A 19,643-nucleotide genomic window follows, 5' to 3' on the forward strand; every position below is an offset into this window, starting at 1 on the left:
CTGTCATGAGTTCATCACAACCAAGTGTGGAGTAACTATTTCAATGCAGCAATAGTTATTTATATAATCAGGAAGCTGGCCAAAGGTAGTTCATTATATGGAAACAAACTGGTACGAAAGCTTCCTGCTTTGGTCATTTCCCTTGTCAAAGAGAAATATGTGGTTTGTTTGTCTAATGTTAGATGCACACAATGTCCTACTACACAACCCTCTGGGGAAGGGGTTCATTCCCGACAGATCAGTGAGGTTTCGTAAATTATGAAGCAACAGCTAATTGCAACCTTTGGGACTTACATCTGGCATCCAAGGAACGGACAGAGGTGTAAGTTGGACAGAATCTGATAAGAGCCATTAGGCAAGAGAGATTTTCCAGGATATGAAAAAGTAAGGAAGGTGTAAATTAGGGGAATGTGACTTTGAGAGAATAGCAGAATAACACAGTTGGAAGGGACTTTGGAGGTCATCGAGTCCAACCCCCTGCTCAGGTAGGAAACCTTATACCATTTCAGACAAATGGCTGTCCAGTCTCTTCTTAAAAACTTCCAGTGTTGGAGCATTCACCGCTTCTGGAGGCACGTCAGAAGGCCACCTGAAGAAACTAGAAGCATTTGAAATGTGGATTTGCAGGCGGCTGTTACGTATAAAAGCTGGGTTGACAAGATCAGAAATGAGGAGGTGATAAGCCGCCTGGGAAAGACAAGGGAAATCATCAAAACAATTAAAAAATGAAAATTAAAATATTTTGGACACCCAGAAAAGTACGGCATACTCCATTTAATCCTCCAGGGAAAGATGGAAGGCAAACGAGGTCCAGGCAGAAGAAGAACATCGTGGCTTCAAAATCTAAGGGACTGGTTTGGACAAAACTCAGCAGCACTTTTTCATGCGGCTGCTGATAAAAACAGGATCGCCAACATGATCGCCAGCGTCCGATAACAGATATGGCAGAAGAAGAAGGAGAAGGAGAAGGAGAAGGAGAAGGAGAAGGAGAAGGAGAAGGAGAAGGAGAAGGAGAAGGAGAAGGAGAAGGAGAAGGAGAAGGAGAAGGAGAAGGAGAAGGAGACGGAGAAGGAGAAGGAGAAGGAGAAGGAGAAGGAGAAGGAGAAGAAGAAGAAGAAGAAGAAGAAGAAGAAGAAGAAGAAGAAGAAGAAGAAGAAGAAGAAGAAGAAGAAGAAGAAGAAGAAGAAGAAGAAGAATAAGAAGAAGAAGAAGAAGAAGAAGAAGAATAAGAAGAAGAAGAAGAAGAAGAAGAAGAAGAAGAAGAAGAAGAAGAAGAAGAAGAAGAAGAAGAAGAAGAAGAAGAAGAAGAAGAAGAAGAAGAAGAAGAAGAAGAAGAAGAAGAAGAAGAAGAAGAAGAAGAAGGCAAGTCGTTCCACTGATTAATTATTCCAACTGTGAGGAAATTTCTCCTTAGTTCTAGGTTGCTTCTCTGCTTGATTTGTTTCCATCCATTGCTTCTTGTCCTACCCTCAGGTGCTTTAATCAGGATAGCAGGATCTTTCATTGGCTGCTCTCATGCAACACATTTAAGCAGGTCAGGTAAAGACCTAGCTGATGCATTTGCACAACATGGTAAACTTGGTTAATTTTTAACGGTGATCAGTCAGAAAGGGGGAATTGTGCAGACTTAGGTCAATCAATGAATAGATGATTCCCTGTGATGTCTGAACCCATAAAACAATCCAGTATCTGAGTTCAATTTATTGCATCAATACAGTCGATGTTTAGTTTTAGAGCAAGGGGGTCCAGACTTGGCAACTTTAAGACTTGTGGGCTTCTGCCTAAATTAATCTGCGGCCCTCAGATTAATTGGATTCTGGGTTGAAATAAACATCACGTGCAGTAACATCAAAATGCTACAGCAGGGGTCTTCAAACCTGGCCCTTTTATGACTTGTGGACTTCAACTCCCAGAATTCCTCAGCCAACATGCTGGCTGAGGAATTCTGGGAGTTGAAGTCCACAAGTCATAAAAGGGCCAAGTTTGAAGACCCCTGTGCTACAGTGATGATTGCAATCATAGCGTTGAACCCCCACCTATTTTTTTATGTGTGCCATCAGAGGTGTCTGCAGGACACAGTCAAAAAGGCCCAAATGGCACACCCAATGGAAGGCCTGCTTGTGCAACACACACAAAAAAACAGGCAAAGCTTTCATCTCATCATCATGGCCACTATTTCAGCCATATCTTCTGAACACCTTTGTGTGTGATTCAGTGTGTGAAAAGGGGCCAGGCTTTAATCATAGCATTGCAACTACCAATTTGATGTTTTTTTTTTATTCTTCCTCTCTCTGCACTTCCTCTTGAGTCCCCATCCAATCCACATGTACTGTGCAGGAAATCCTCAACTTACAACCACAATTTCCATGGTTAAGCAAGGCGGTTGATAAGTGACTTGCACCCAATTTTTACATTCTTCCTTGCCACGGTTCTTAAATGAGGTAGTTAAGACAGCCCAGCTTTGCAAAAGGGGATCACATGGCCCCGGGACACTGCAATAGTCATAAGCATGAGTCAGTGACCACAAGCATCTGAATTTTGATCCCTTGATCATGGAGATGCTAGAAAGGTCGTAAGTGTGAGAAACGGGCATAACTCCCTTTGAACAGTCACTAAATGAACTGTTGTATGTCGAGGAGTACCTGTACATGCCAGTGACCGATTTCTGATCACGTGACCATGGGGAATGCTGCAACAGTCGTAAGTGTGAGGACCAGTCATACATCCCTTTTCTCCAGTGGTGTTATAACTTCGGACCATCATTAAACAAATGGCTGTACAATGAGAGAACTACCTATATACATAGAACCGGGAACAGCCCCATCCTGGCCTTTTCTTGGGACAGGAATACAAGCCTGTAAACATGAGGTGTCACCCAGTAGAGGCCAATCCCATAATAGCAGAAGGACTATTTAAATCCACCGATCAAGTCAATGCGACTGCAATCCTTTGTCCAAAGACAATTGTCCTGTCACCAGCAATGGGTCATCTGACCTTGCTGGCATGAGTCATGTTCTAAAGCAGCCGCGGGAACTCTGAACCCCGCCAAGAGCCGACACTGATGGCTCCAGGGGGTTTATTTATGGACTGATGCTAAACACAGCCCACAAGCTCATTCCCTGACAAAGGGTAAAAGCGTGTGAAGAAATGAAACAGTCCCTCGGAAGAAGGATCTGCTTCTCCCTCCGCGTAGGCTACAAGGCGGCTTTTGGGATGATGCCCTACAAGTAGCCCTTGGCTTAGGATCCCAGCTGAGCCCGGAACGTCTGTTGAGAAGCAAGACAGTTGTTCAATGAATTTTGCCTCATTTTATGACCTTTTTTGCCACAGTGAATCACCCCAGTTGTTAAGTTAGGAACACGGTTGTTAAGTGAATCTGGCTTCCTTATTGACTTTGCTTGTCAGAAGGTCGTAAAAGGGGATCACGTGACCCCAGGACACTGCAACTGTCAGAAATATGACTGGACTGGACTGGACTGGACTAGACTAGACTAGACTAGACTAGACTAGACTAGACTAGACTAGACTAGACTAGACTAGAATAGAATAGAATAGAATAGAATAGAATAGAATAGAATAGAATCTTTATAGAGAATAAAATAGACTAGACTAGAATAGAATAGAATAGAATAGAATAGAATAGAATCTTTATAGAGAATAAAATAGACTAGACTAGACTAGAATAGAATAGAATAGAATAGAATCTTTATAGAGAATAAAATAGACTAGACTAGACTAGACTAGAATAGAATAGAATAGAATAGAATAGAATCTTTATAGAGAATAGACTAGACTAGACTAGACTAGACTAGACTAGACTAGACTAGACTAGAATAGAATAGACTAGACTAGACTAGACTAGACTAGAATAGAATAGAATAGAATAGAATAGAAACTTCATTGTCACTTTAAATGTACACTAATCAGCATACATTAAAATGAGATTCCGTTGCATATAGCTCTCAAAGGGTAACCACCTCCAATATACACTGCATAAACATGACAAAAATAAATAAATAAAATAAATTATGCCTATACCAACATACCCAGATATACTATGACACAGAGAAACAAGACAGTCTAGTTCGGATATATACATCTATGTGGCAAGAAAAACAAATCTTGCAAGTTTACCAGACGGACGGCATAGGGAATAAAGCTAGTACAGAATCTGGCAATCCTGCTGGAAGTACTTCAAAACCTCCTCCCAGAGGGGAGCAATAGACGCAGACCATGAAGTGGGGGCGTGTGGGGTCTCTAATAATGCTTAGAGCACTAAGCACATAGCGCTTGTAAGCACATATCCTGAATCACGGGAAGCGAGTTTCCTATAATCTTCTCAGCTGTCCTTACCACTCTCTGTATGGACTTTCTATCTGAGGCGTTGTTATCACCAAACCAAACAGTGATGCAGTTTGTTGAGACGCTCTCAATCGTCCCTCTGTAAAAATTGGCCAGGACAGAGGGAGAAAGATGAACCAGTTGCCAAGCATCCGAATGTGGATTACGTGACCATGGGGGTGCTGCAATGGTCGTAAGCAGTGGTGAGATTCAGCTGGTTCGCACCACTTCGGCAGAACCGGTAGCTAATTTTTTGTTTTCCAGGCCCAGAATGGACTTCCGGAAGTGGCATCCACACAGAGAACCAGTTGTTCACCTGTTTGAATCCCACCACTGGTTGTAAGGGTGAAAACTGGTCATAAGTCACTATTTTCAGTTCCGTGGTAACGTCGAGCCTGGAAATCAATGATGACGATCAAAAAGGGAAGTACTTCTGCATGCTTTAGAACCACACAGTGTGGACATCAAATAACCAAAAGCATTGGTTGAAATCAAAGCACAGAAGAGTTTATTATTGCTACCCCTATATAAGAATTTAGTGCTAGTCAATTAATGGTAAAAAGCTGAATTGGCGCTAGATAAACGGAATTCACAGAAAGGTGTCTTGTGGTAATGCAATGACTGCAGATTTATGACACATTTAACCCTGCCTTTCAGCTCAGGCTGTTCTTTTCCTACAATAGGAGAGAATCTTAAATGGCTACCATTCTTGTCTGGCACTGAATGAACCTCACCACTTTTAATGGCAAATTACAGTTGCTTAGCCACAGTGTTTAAGATGCTCACAGTTGAAGTAGGTTTTCTTCAAAATTACCCTGATTCTGTGCAGCCACGTGCCTATTGCCCCCCAAAGAGACAATATTATAGGCATCATTAACAATGTTACAAGTCAAATCTAAATATACTACAGCAGAGGTCTCCAATCTTTGGAGCACCAGGGACCGGTTCCGTGGAGAAAGATTTTTCCACGGAAAATGGAAAATGCGTGGTTTTGTGTGCTGCCTGCATCCCAAGGATGGGGCTTTGCTTGTTTGTGCAGACCTGTTGCTGGCATGCTGTGGCCTGGTATCGGTCCATGGACCGGGGGGGTGGGGACCCCTGTACTACAGTACAGGTAGTCCTCGACTTACAACGGTTCATTTAGTGACTGTTCACAGTTTCAACAGCACTGAAAAATGTGACTGATGACCATTTTTCAGAGTTACAAGCTTTGCAGCATCCCCTTGATCACGTGTCCAAAGCGCTTGGCAACTGACTCATATTTATGACGGGTTGCAGTGTCATGTGATCACCTTTTGTGACCTTCTGTTAAGCAAAGTCAATGGGGAAGCCAGATTCACTTAACCACCAGGTACTCACTTTTCGACTGCAGTGATTCACTTAACAACTGTGGCAAGAAAAGTCATAAAATGGGACAAAACTCGCAACAAATGTCTCGCTTAATAACAGAAATTTTGGGCTCAATTGTGGTCATAAGTCGAGGACTATCTGTAATCCATACATAATCTACATGTACAGATATGAATTGAGAAACAGCTACAATCTACTGGTGGTCCTCAACTTACAACTGGAGTTGTAAGTCATGCTGGTCATTAAGTGGCCTTTGCCTTCTGCTTTCCTGGGAAGCCATAATTTGCTGACTTATCCCAACTAAGCAAACTATGATTTGCATGCATCCTAGGTGGCCATGATGTAACAGGATATTGCAATTTCCTGCAAAAGAGGGAAGTCTGTAAGATTGCAAAGAATGGGAGGAAGAATGCAAAGGGGCTATCTGCATGATAAGCTTATGCTAAATGTGTTTAACATACTCATGATTTACTCAATCCAGTTTTCCAGGACTGGTTTTGTAGTAAGTTAAAATTTTAATTGGCTTATTTGTGGTCTAGTGCAGTGGTTCTTAACCTTTTTGAAAGAATCGCCCCCTTGAGCCAATGGGAAAGTTGTCATCGCCCCCCTCCCCCAACATAACCTCTCAATCACAACATAGGAAATAATTCTTCAATTTATGCAGACACTTTTTTTTGTTTTTTTTTAAAATTGTCATCAGGACATATTGATGCAAATAGTTTATTTCCAGTCTTTTTCCCATATCTCAACTGTTTGAAAAATTTTGGTGCCACCCGTCACTTTATTCCCAAACTTCGTGATACATGTATTTCATTATTATCTTATTTATTCAAGACACTTAAATGTAATCACCACTGAAAACAAAATTCAATTGCAAGAAAGTGAAATGCCCGAAAAGAAAAACAGTAACATTTAATGATTGAATTACAAGTGAAATTTAAGACGCAAAAAGAAATATAAAAAGGGAAGAGGCTGCTGCACAATGCGCATGAAGATAAGCGATGCGTATTCACATATGTACGGCGTTCTGTACTGAAGCTAGCTGGAGGAACATTTGAAAACACAATTCAATCCACTAATTGAGCGATCTGATGTTTTTGTATGACAGATATGCAGCGATTCACTGTACAAAAAAGTCTCAAAAGTGTCCCCAAAACTTCTCGCTCCATCGCCCCCATATCGCCCCCTTTTCGTTCCTTCACCCCCACGTCACCCCTTTTCATTCCATCGCCCCCCTGAAAAATGAAATCTCCCCCTGGGGGGGCGATATCGCCCAGGTTAAGAACCACTGGTCTAGTGTATGATGGGAAAGCCATCACATTCAAAGACACTATAAATATAAATCCCCAAGAAGAAAGACCATTATTGTTATGCTCATCATCCAATTAAAGCTAGGAATCGATCCTCCAGGTACAGGGGCAGTCTCCCTTGAGTATTAGTTTCTCTACAGCAGGGGTGTCCAACCTTGGCAACTTTAAGACTGGCTGGCTGGGGAATTATGGGAGCTGAAGTTCACAAATCTTAAAAGTTGCCAAAGTTGGTCTCCCCTGTTACATTACATTAATGTTTCATATTATTGTGTCACTTTCTCACAGGGCTCTGCCTGGTCATAGCTAGCCAAAGAACACAAGACCCGAAAGCTTAATTTCTCGGCAAAAAAACAAAACAAAAACCAAAACATTTTTATATTCTTCAATTTAATTTAAATTAAATTAGCTCCCAGGTCCCATTTTATTCTCCAATCAATATGAATTTAAGAAGGTTCCCACAACCACCATTAGCAGTTCAGGTCTTATTTCAGAATGAAGGCTAAGGCAGAGCCCCAGTTACCTCGTAAGGAAAAAAAAAAAAAGAAGGAAATTTTTAACAATGAAAGCTAAAAATTAGAAACATGTTCCACTTTTATTAGCTTGCCGTTGTCCAGTCTGATTAACGATCATTTCCTTCTAAAAGACAGGAGGGATTTTAAGACACCAGGAATAAGTCGATTCCTTCCTCTAGAGTTTACTATAGAAAGATTTAATACAATTCATCACAAACATTTTAACCTTTCCATCTCCTGTGTTGAATTCAACTGTTTCCTGAATTAGCGTAATTTAAAAGGCTGGTCCTTCCCAGGTCAAGTTCTCAAAACCATTTGGCAACACCAGGAAGGTCTCCAGTCCTGAAGAAAATATCAGGCCCATGCTGCAGCCTCCCTCAAATAAATCAGAAGAGGTTTTTGTTATGAATGGAAGAAAAAGGAAAAGACCCCCCTAATACAGTCCTTCATTGTCATGCCAGGAGCTAACGACCCTTTTAAAGTTGTTGGGTTTCCTGAACGAGGCTTTAAAAATATTTTATGGGGAAATAAGATCCTTGATGGGCCACGAACAGAGAAATCAGGAGGGTCTAACAACGAAAGCGGCCATTTTCTGCAGTGCTGCCCATTTGCATTGAAATGAAATCAAGCTTTGTCTCTCAAATGTTGGATACCCATTTAGTTGGTTAATTATGCAAATATCGCCCTTCTGAGAAATTATCCTGACAAGGAAAGCGAAGTCTTTAAAGACTGGATAAAGACTTGGGTTTGGCTAGTCTAAAGAAAAGAAGAAACAGGGGCGACATGATAGCAGTGTTGCAGTATTTGAGGGGCTGCCACAAAGAAGAGGGGGTCAAATTATTCTCCACAGCACCAGAGGGAAGGACAAGAGACAATGGTTGGAAACGGAAAAAGAGAGAAGCAACTTAGAATTAAGGAGAAAGTTCCTGACTGTGAGGACAATCAACCAGTGGAACAGCTTGCCTCCAGAAATCATGGGCGCTCCATCACTGGAGATTTTTAAGAAGAGGCTAGACAGTCACTTGTCTGAGGTTCTCCTGCTTGAGCAGGGGGCTGGACTAGAAGACCTCCAAGGTCCGTTCCAGTTCTATTATTATTATCTGCCAGAGATTATTTAGAGAATCTTACATTGACCAGGGGATCATAAAGTGGTGACTTCTATGGTCCTTTCCTACTCAATTCTACAGTTCCATTTGATTATTATTATTATTATTATTATTATTATTATTATTATTATTATTAGCATTATTAGCATTATTAGCATTATTAGCATTAGCATTAGCATTAGCATTAGCACTAGCATTGATTTTGTATTCTGTCTTTATTATTTTTACAAACAACTCAAGGTGGTGAACATATCCATTACACTTTCCTCCTCCTATTTTCCACACAACTGTGAAGAGGGTTGGGCTAAGAGACAATCACTGGCCTAAACTCATTCAATTAGCCTCCATGGCTAAGATGGAACTTGAACTCGCGCTGCTCTCATGCTTTCTAGCCTGGTGCCTTAGACCAAACCAAACAAGTTTGAATCTGTTCAGTTCTGAAAAAGAAAAGGGAAGATGCCACAGGACTAATGTATCTAGACTGATACACACAAACCATCTTTATTATAAATACTTCAAGGTGGCAAACATACCTAATACTTTTTCCTGCTCCTGTTTTCCCTACAACAATCCTGTGGAGTGGGTTGGGCTGAGAGACAGTCACCCAGCCAGCTTTCATGTATAAGGCGGGACTAGAATTCAGTCTCCTGGTGATTGGCCCAAGGTCACGCAACTGGCTTTCATGCCTAAGGCAACACTAGAACTCACTGTCTCCTAGTGATTGGCCCAAACTCACTCAGCCAGCTTTCATGTACAAGGCAGGACTGGAATTCACCATTTCCTGGTGATTGGTCCAAAATCACCCAGCCATCTTTCATGCCTATGGCGGGACTAGAACTCACCAATTCCTGGTTTCTAGGCCAGCATCTTAGGGATAGGCAACCTTGGCTCTTTTATGACTCGTGGACTTCAACTCCCAGCATTCCTGAGCCAGCCATGCTGAGGGGAAAGAGAGGTGGCTCAGGAATTCTGGGAGTTGAAGTCCACGAGTCATAAAAGAGCCAAGGTTGCCTACCCCTGCACCAAACTGGCTCTCATTTCAGCAAGGATTTCTTTTTTTCATTTTATTTCATAAGTTTTTATTGATTTTTTAATACAGTTCAACAGTGCTTATTCAACCAACTGTATCGTTTGAGTTTATCATTCCCTAATACAAATTAAATTCCTAATCTAAGGATTTCTGTCTCCAGCCCCACCTCACAGTCCATCCAATCTCTCCTCCAGCCGTAATAACAAACCGCTGCAGTAAGGCAGAAATGATTGACATCTTCAGGGTCTCCCCTGGAGCCCAACCAATTATGGCTTGATAAATGAGCCACGGCCTATGTAAACGGTCTGGTTCGCCTTCGGGACAATCTCGGCAGCCCAGCCGGCTACATGCAGGGAGGTCAGGCTGGGTTCGTTGCCCCGCTCTCCCCCAGCCAAGTCTCCAGCAGAGCTTGGCACAGGAGTGGTGCTCCCGCAGCCAGGCCAGCACGGCTGGGCTGAGGAGCCCATATGGCTTTAATGTTTATAAGCTCATCTTTTGGCACACGATATTTCAGCAGCGTGTCCAAACACAGCACGCTGACATATCATGTTATTTATGCAACAGGACGATTTCAAAGTGTTTCTCCGACCCTCCGGCTGCCAGCAACAGAGACTGGAATAAGGGATGTATTTCTCCTCTCCGGGCAGATGCTGTTTTGCTGCAGACTCTGGTTCCCAAAGGATCCAGGGTTTTTTTTTATTATTATTATTATCTGGGGGAAGAAAACATGGCAGACCATTTCAAATGTGTGGGCAGGAAACCCTTGGGGCTTCCTTCACATCCCCAATGCCAAATGCACACAGGAAATCCTCAACTGACAACAATTCATTCAGTGCCCGTTAAAAGTTATGCCGGCACTGAAAAAAAGTGACCGTTTTTCACAATTACGACCTCTGCAGCAGCCCCATGATCACGTGATCAAACTTCAGATGCTTGGCAACGGGTTCATACTTATGACCGTTGCTGTGTCCCAGGGGGTCATGTGATTCCCTTTGGCGACATTTTGACAAGCAAAATCAACGGTGGTAAGAAAGCTTGTAAAATGGGGCAGAACTCGCTTAACAAATGTCTTGCTTAAGAACAGAAATGTTGGGCTCAATTGTGGTCGTAAGTCGAGGAGTACCTGTGCCTTTTTTGCTTCTTTTCTTCTTCTTTTTTTCTAAACATTACACGGATCGAATACAGGAAAGAGAAAGAGAAGGATTTTCCAGTTGTCTTATTCGTTTTCCTTCAGCGAACTCCAGAAACTGCAGTATCTCTCACAGCCTTGGTAAGGCCATATTTGGAATATTGCATCCAGGTTTGGTTACTACCAGTGCTTTTTTTCTAAAAAAATAAATAAAAAGGTGCCGGAACTCACATACGTCATACAACTCTCCTTGCCTACCCTACAAGTTCCATCCAAAAAAGGTGCCGGAACTCCGTTCTGGGCGTTCTACGAGAAAAAAAGCCCTGGTCACTACAATATAAAAAAGATGTTGAAAATCTAGAAAGAGTGCAGAGAAGAGCAAAAAAGATGATCAGGGGACTGGAGGCTAAAACGTATGAAGAGCGGTTGCAAGAATTGGGTATGTCTAGTTTAATGAAAAGAAGGAATAGGGGCAGTGGTGGGATTCAGCCAGTTTGCACCAGTTTGGCAGAACTATTGGCTAATTTTTTGTTGCCCAGGCTGAGAATGGACTTCAGGAAGCAGCATCCACACAGATAATCATAATAATAACAATAACAACAACAATAATAATAATAAAGTTGGAAGGGACCTTGGAGGTCATCGAGTCCAACCCCCTGCTCAGGCAGGAAACCCTACACCATTTCAGACAAATGGCTGTCCAGTCTCTTCTTAAAAACTTCCAGTGTTGGAGCATTCACCGCTTCTGGAGGCAGGTTGTTCCACTGGTTAATTGTTCTAACTGTCAGGAAGTTTCTCCTTAGTTCTAAGTTGCTTCTCTCCTTGATCAGTTTCCATCCGTTGTTTCTCGTCCTGCCTTCAGGCGCCTTGGAGAATAGCTTGACTCCCTCTTCTTTGTGGCAGCCCCTGAGATATTGGAACACTGCTATCATATCCCCCTTCGTCTTTCTCTTCGTTTGAATCCCAGCACTGACTAAGGATGACATGATAGTAGTGTTCCAATATTTGAGGGGCTGCCACAAAGAAGAGGGAGTCAAGCTATTCTCCAAAGCACCAGAAGGCAAGACAAGAACCAATGGATGGAAACTAATCAAGAAGAGAAGCAACCTGGAATTAAGGAGAAACTTCCTGAGAGAGAACAAATAACTAGTGGAAATAATTTGCCTTCAGAAGTTGTGGATGCTCTATTACTGGAAGTTTTTACGAAGACATTGGACAATCATTTGGTACAGGGCTTCCTGCCTGAACAGGGTGTTGGACTAGAAGACCTCCAAGGTCCCTTCCAATTCTATTATTCTATTATTTTATTATAATGGCTTGAGAGAAGAAGAAGGGTGTTTTTTTTCCCCAAATGTATATCCCATCACAATTAGAAGAATCGTGAGGACTCGTAACAATAAATGAAACATAATAATCCAACATACACTTTTAACAATGGATAAAAACAAATCCTACTGCTTGGAACTCTAGGCAATAAATACAATGTCTTAATGTAGTGAACCTGATAAAGCAAAATATTTGTAGCTCAGGGTTAAAATAAAAATAATAGACATATAACTATAAACAACGTGCATACTGTGCAAAAGAAACAACCAACAAGCCAAACAACAACAACAACAACAACAACAATAATAATAATAATAATGTTGGAAGGGACTTTGGAGGTCTTCTAGTCCAACCCCCTACTCAGGCAGGAAACCCTATACCATTTCAGAGAAATGTTTGTCCAGTCTCATCTTAAAAATTCCATTGTTGGAGCATTTACCGCTTCTGGAGGCAGGTTGTTCCACTGGTTAATTATTCTGTCAGGAAGTTTTTCCTTAGTTCTAGGTTGCTTCTCTCCTTGATTAGTTTTCATCCACTTTTTCTTGTCCTGTCTTCTGGTGCTTTGGAGAATAGCTTGACTCCTTTGTGGCAGCCCCTGAGATCAATTATTGGAAAATAGGGAACAAAAAGACCAAAACACCTCCCCACCAGCAATCAGCAGGCAGATGAGCATAGATTAACACCAAGATTAACATCAGACCAATAATCAAGACGTAAACAATGCCCCAATCAAGGAATTGTCAAACTAGCTAACAGTAAACAGCCCAACCAGAGAACATCACTAACACTGACAGGGCAATGTTACCTTCATTGGGAAATGGAACATCTGTAAAACAAACAAACAAACAAACAAAAACCCACCTAGCTCAGAGAACAGCAGTGACCCCTCATGTCAACCCTGAGCTACAAATATTCTCCTTTTTGGTAAGTTTAATTATATTCACCATTTTGATAGTATGTCCTGGCTTATGTGTGCATATGTACATTCTCTCTCTCTCTCTCTCTCTCTCTCTCTCTCTCTCTCTCTCTCTCTCTCTCTCTCTCTCTCTCTCTCTCTCTGTGTGTGTGTGTGTGTGTGTGTATGTATGTATCTGTGTCTCTGTGTGTCTCTCTTTGTCTCTCTGTCTCTGTCTGTCTCAACCAGGAGACCCTATACCCTTTCAGATAGATGACTGTCTTTCTTTCTTTCTTTCTTTCTTTCTTTCTTTCTTTCTTTCTTTCTTTCTTTCTTTCTTTCTTTCTATTTCTCTCTCTGTGTGTGTCTCTATTTCTCTCTGTGTGTCTCTCTGTCTCTGTTTCTCTGACTCTCTGTCTGACTCTCTTTCTCTCTCAGTCTGTCTGTCTGTCTCTCTGTCTCTGTCTCTCTCTCTGTGTGTGTGTGTGTCTGTGTCTGTGTCTCTGTCTCTCTCTCTGTCTCTGTCTGTCTCAACCAAGAGACCCTATACCCTATACCATTTCAGATAGATGACTGTCTTTCTTTCTTTCTTTCTTTCTTTCTTTCTTTCTTTCTTTCTTTCTTTCTATTTCTCTCTCTGTGTGTGTCTCTCTCTGTGTCTCTCTCTGTCTCTCTCTGTCTCTCTGTCTGACTCTATCTTTCTCTCTCAGTCTCTGTCTCTCTCACTGTCTCTCTGTTTCTCTGTCTGTCTCTCTTTCTCTGAAGAAGCAGGTTAGATGTTGATTAGATGTTCCCTGTGGTTTCTCTCAACTATTAATAGTCCTCCACTTACAGCAGTTCATTTAGTGACCCATTTGAAGTTATAACAGCACTGAAAAAAGGTGACTTATGATTCTTTTTCACACTTACGACCATTACATCATCCCCATGGTCACATGATCAAAATTCAGATGCTTGGCAACTGACTCCTATTTATGATGCTTATAGTATCCCCGGATCGTATGATCACCTTTTGCAACCTTATTGACAAGCAAAGTCAATGGGGAAGCCAGATTCACTTTGCAACTGTGTTCCTAATTTAACAACTGTGGCGATTCACTTAACAACTGTGGCAGGAAAGGTCATAAAATGGGGTAAAACTTACTTAACAAATATCTCGCTTAGCAACAGGAATTTGGGGCTCAGTTGTGGTTGTAAATCCAGGGCTCCTTGTACTCTTGATTTGAAAAAAAAAATCAGGCAAACCCACGATCTGGGAAATAAACATTTATTTCCATGACCGTATCATCCGGTATCATCGTGCTTCCTACAAAATGCAATTAATTGTACAAACATGACAAGCCTCTCTGTGTACTGATGACCGAACAGCTGTCAGAGTAGACAATAGCAACAAAAAAATATATATTGCCCCTGAATAATAGTTTGCCAGGAATGTTTTTCAGCTCGTAGAGGGAAAGGTCAGGAGAAGTAGAGCTGTCTTGTTAGATGCCATGCACAGCCTATATTTAGTCCAGGGGTCTTCAAACTTGGCAACTTTAAGACTTGTAGACTTCAACTCCCAGAATTCCTGGCTGAGGAATTCTGGGAGTTGAAGTCCATAAGTCTTAAAGTTGCCAAGTTTGAAGACCACTGATTTAACCCAACAAAACTGAACTTCTGAAGAAAAAGAACGTACACCACAAGCTTACATCTACTTTTGTTGTTTTTATCTATATAGAATATAGAATAGAGTTGGAAGGGACCTTGGAGGTCTTCTAGTCTTTCTGGCTCTGTGGACCGGCGGTAGCGAGGCAGGAGAGAGGGGATGGTTTTGCGTGTGCACAGTCATTTGCGCAAAGGCAACTTCACATGTTCATGCGCTCAATCACTGCTTGCGCAGCCCAGTTCCCAATGGGTCACAGTCCAATACTGGGCCATGGACCGGCGTTTGAGACCCCTGTTCTAGTCCAACCCCCTGCTGAAGCAGGAAACCCTATACCTTTCCAGACAGCCTCTTCTTGAAATTCTCCAGTGATGGAGCACTCACAACCTCTTGAGTTCTTGTACTTTTGGACCATGCACCCTGGATAGCATTAGCAACTGATTCCAGCAAAGTTTCTTGCAGATCAAACTCTTTGACCATCATTCTAGGCCAGGGGTAGGCAACCTTGGATCTTTTATGATTCATGGACTTCAACTCCCAGAATTCCTGAGCCAGCTATGCTGAGGGGAAAGGGAGAGGTTTCCAAGCTGAGCCATTCTCAGGAATTCTGGGAGTTGAAGTCCACAAGTCATAAAAGAGCCAAGGTGGCCTACCCCTGGTCTAGGCCAACCTCCTGTACTCTGAGTAGCAGAAACTTAATAGAGAGTTTCATCTGCTTCTGTCATCTTCTCTCTCTCTCTCTCTCTCTCTCTCTCTCTCTCTCTTTCTTCCAGCCCTCTGCTCAAGCAGGAGACCCTATACCCTATACCATTTCAGACAGATGGCTGTCTATCTTTCTATTTTTCTATCTATCTATCTATCTATCTATCTATCTTTCTATTTTTCTCTCTATCTATCATCTCTTTTTCTCTCTCTCTCCCTCTCTCCCAACTCTCTGCTCAAGCAGGAGACCCTATACCCTATACCATTTCAGATAGATGATTGTCTGTCTGTTTGTCTGTCTGTCTGTCTGTCTGTCTGTCTATCTATCTATTTATCTATCTATCTATCTATCTATTTCTCTCTCTCTCTCTCTCTCTCTCACACACACACACACACACACACATTGGAAAAGATAAGGATTTGAAGAGGAACCTTTAGTAAAAGAAAGGTCAGGCTTTGACTGATGAGTGAGTTATTATCTCTTGCCATCAGCTGAATGTGCAGTGGGAAATTATCCTGTTAATGGAAGGAAATTCAGCGGAAGGCTCCCTCTACTGAGGAATTTCAAAAAACACTCCCAAAGTTAAAGGGAAACCAACTGGCCTATAATGGCAAAAGTGTGATTTTTTTTAAAAAAAGGCAAAACTCCTATGAAGGTTGATCACCTCCAGTAGATCAGTTCTCCAGAGCTCTCCCTCCATATAACCAGATTCTAAGACCAATTAGAACAGTGCAATAGCCATCTCGGTGTCCACTGAATTCAGGTGATCTAGATGGCTTTCTTTCTGACAATTAACACCCTGTACAGGTAGCCCTTGATAGTCCTCGACTTACAACTATTCATTTAGCGACCGTTTGAAGTTACAACGGCACTGAAAAAAGTGACTTATGACCGGTTTTCACACTTATGACTGTTGCAGCATCCCCGCAGTCACATGATCAAAACTCAGATGCTTAACAGCTGGTTCATATTTATGACAATTGCAATGTTCCAGGCAGGTCATGTGATTCCCTTTTGCGACCTTCTGACAAGCAAAGTCAATGGGGAAGCCAGATTCACTTACTAACTTAACAACTGCAGTGATTCACTTAACAACTGTAGCAAGAAAGGTCATAAAATGGGCAAAACACACTTAAATGTCTCACTTAACATGGAAATGTTGGGCTCTATTGTGGTCGTAAGTCTAGGATAGGGGTAGGCCACCTTGGCTCTTTTATGACTCGTGGACTTCAACTCCCAGAATTCCTGAGCCAGCCATGCTGAGGGGAAAGGGAGAGGTTTCCAAGCTGAGCCATGCTGGCTCAGGAATTCTGGGAGTTGAAGTCCACGAGTCATAAAAGAGCCAAGGTTGCCTACCCCTGGTTAGGACTACCTGTATTTACTATATTCATTGCAAAAGATCATACTGCTTGGATCCACACATTTACTATGCTAATACATTATAATGTCCTAGGTTCCTGTGAAGAACTCCATGTGTATGAAGGCAACACTAGCTAAAGAACTGGCAGCTGTGACTTCACACTATTGTGAACAGGGAACAATATAGCTGTCTGACATCATGGTCTCTTTTAGGAGAAGGATATTCCCTGATCCCCACTCAAAGGAAACCTCATTCAAGTCTCAGTATTCAAAGATGCATGGAGACTTTTCATCCCAAAAATGAAAGCTCATTTCTTTAAAATTCCTTAAAAACCTTGGTAGGACCATATTTGGAATATTGTATCCAGTTTTGGTCATCACGATATAGGAAAGATGTTGAGACTCTAGAAAGAGTGCAGAGAAGAGCCACCAAGATTGATTAGGGGACTGGAGGCTAAAACATATAAGGAACGGTTGCTGGAATTGGGTATGTCTAGTTTAATGAAGAGAAGGATGAGGGGGGACATGATAGCATTGTTGCAGTATCTCAGGGGTTGCCCCAAAGAAGAGGGAGTCAAGCTATTCTCCAAAGCACCTGAGAGCAGGATAAGAAGCAATAGACGGAAACTGATCAAGGAGAGAAGCAACCTAGAACTAAGAAGAAATTTCTTGACAATGAGAACAATTAACCAGTGGAATAATTTGCTTTCAGAAGCTGTGAATGCTCCATCACTGGAAGTTTTTAAGAAGAGACTGGTCAGCCATTTATCCGAAATGATATAGGGTTTCCTGCCTGAGCAGGGGGTTGAACTGGAAGACCTCCAACTCTGTTATTCTTTTAAAAATATAACCCCATGCAATATCATTATATTTTAGGTTTCTACACCTCCTAATTACTGAGTTTTTGGTTTCAGTGGAGAACAAATGGGGGTGGGGAGGAATAATCTTTATTTAGCATGCGTTGAGAAGAAAGTTGGTGTAAGTCACTTGGTGTATGTGGTGTGCACTGCTCAGATATCCTGAATCCTTGGAACTAAATTCCTTCCCATAACCAAAACATCAATAGCAGTCATTAAAAGAGAAAATGACAGAAGTGAACAAATAATTAGGTATTACTGCATACAGTCCTTGAATCACAATGGTTCATTTAGTGACCGTTCAAAGGTTTTCATGACCTTTTCAGCATTCCCCACAATCATGTGATCAAAATTCGGATTCACATTTATGACGGTGGCATTGTCTTGCAGTCATGTGATCACTTTTTGGAAGCTTCCGAACAAGTAAGATCAATGGGAAGGCCAGATTCACCTAAAAACAGGATTACTCATTTATCCACCGCAGTTTATTCACTTAACAACTGTGGCGAGAAAAGTCGTAAAATGGGACAAAACTAACTTAACAACAGAAACGTTGGGCTCCATCGTGGTCGTAAGTCGAGGACTACCTGGTACTAAATATTAGAAGAGGCCACCTTTCATCCCCTTTTTTAAAATGCCTGTTACAATAAGGCACCAGGGTACCCTGAGAATAAGTATTGTAACCCTTTAGTTGTCCCAAAAGTGCTTTTTTCAGGAGGCAACTGGACTTTCTTGTTTTTCTTTGAAGACATAATAACAACAACAACAATAACAACAACAATAATAATAAAATTGGAAGGGACCTTGGAGGTCATCTAGTCCAACCCCCTGCTCAGGCAGGAAACCCTATACCATTTCAGACAAATGGCTATCCAGTCTCTTCTTAAACACTTCCAGTGTTGGAGCATTCACCACTTCTGGAGGCAGGTTGTTCCACTGGTTATTTGTTCTAACTGTCAGGAAGTTTCTCCTTAGTTCTAGGTTGCTTCTCTCCTTGGTTAGTTTCCCTCCATTGCTTCTTGTCTTGCCTTCAGGTGCCTTGGAAAATAGCTTGACTCCTTCTTCTTTGTGGAAGCCCCTGAGATATTGGAAGACTGCTATCATGTCCCCCCTCATCCTTCTCTTCATTAAACTAGACATACCCAATTCCAGTAACTGTTCCTTATATAGTTTAGCCTCCAGTTCACTTCTCATCCAAGAAGCTCTGACTGGATGGTGGGGAATGGAAGGATTTATACTCTTTGCAGACAGCTGGTCCTTTGTATTCTTTTAGAGAGTCATTGAGACCACTTGGAGGTTTTTCTGTGTCGTCAGGGTCACCTGAGTAGTGCAAATACCTTCTTGGCCGCAGGATGTTTTTCTGTCCTGGGTCCCTTCCCCGTTGAAGACAGGCTCAAGCTGTTGGGGATGAGTCTGTGTTGTCTGCATCTCAAGCTGAAGCGCAAATGGTTCCTGTAGCCTGCAATGTTTTCTGGAAATCCATTCATACTCCCGCACCCGTTCGAAGGGGGTTCATCCCAAAGTGCATAGCTAAATGTCAATGGAGATTCTCAATCAACCATCACCTGGATGACTGAGAATCTCCATAGAAACCCTTGTAGTTCAATCTACAAATGTTTCAACTGCTCACTCTGTGGTTTTGTTTTTTTAATTGGTTAAAGTTTGCCAACCATATCATGAGGCTTGCGGGAGGGGGAGTTGGTTGAAGCGAGCACATAATGCACTTTACATTCTGAGTTTACATGTCAAACAACATGCAAGTACAGCTTTAGAACACAGTATGTTCTGGCAAGGCAGATAAAGTTCTACAGTATTTTTAAAACACAACTTGAGGACAGCTTTCCCCACCCAGTTCAGTACTTTTTCACCAATGTTCGGTTGTAAGTTCCTTGCCTTCCAGGCAGCCATCTACCTTGGCTGATGGAAATTGTAGTCCTTACATTTAAGGTAAAAGCAAAGGTTTTTCCTGTCCAGAAGTGGTACCTATTAATCTACTCACATTTGCATGCTTTCAAACTGCAAGGTGGACAGGAGCTGGGGCAGCGTCCCGGGGGTCATGTGATCCCCTTTTGTGACCTTCTGA

This window comes from Crotalus tigris, unplaced genomic scaffold (genome assembly GCF_016545835.1).
Source record: "Crotalus tigris isolate CLP2741 ecotype Arizona unplaced genomic scaffold, ASM1654583v1 scf7180000017999.2816498, whole genome shotgun sequence".
Taxonomy (NCBI): Eukaryota; Metazoa; Chordata; class Lepidosauria; order Squamata; family Viperidae; genus Crotalus; species Crotalus tigris.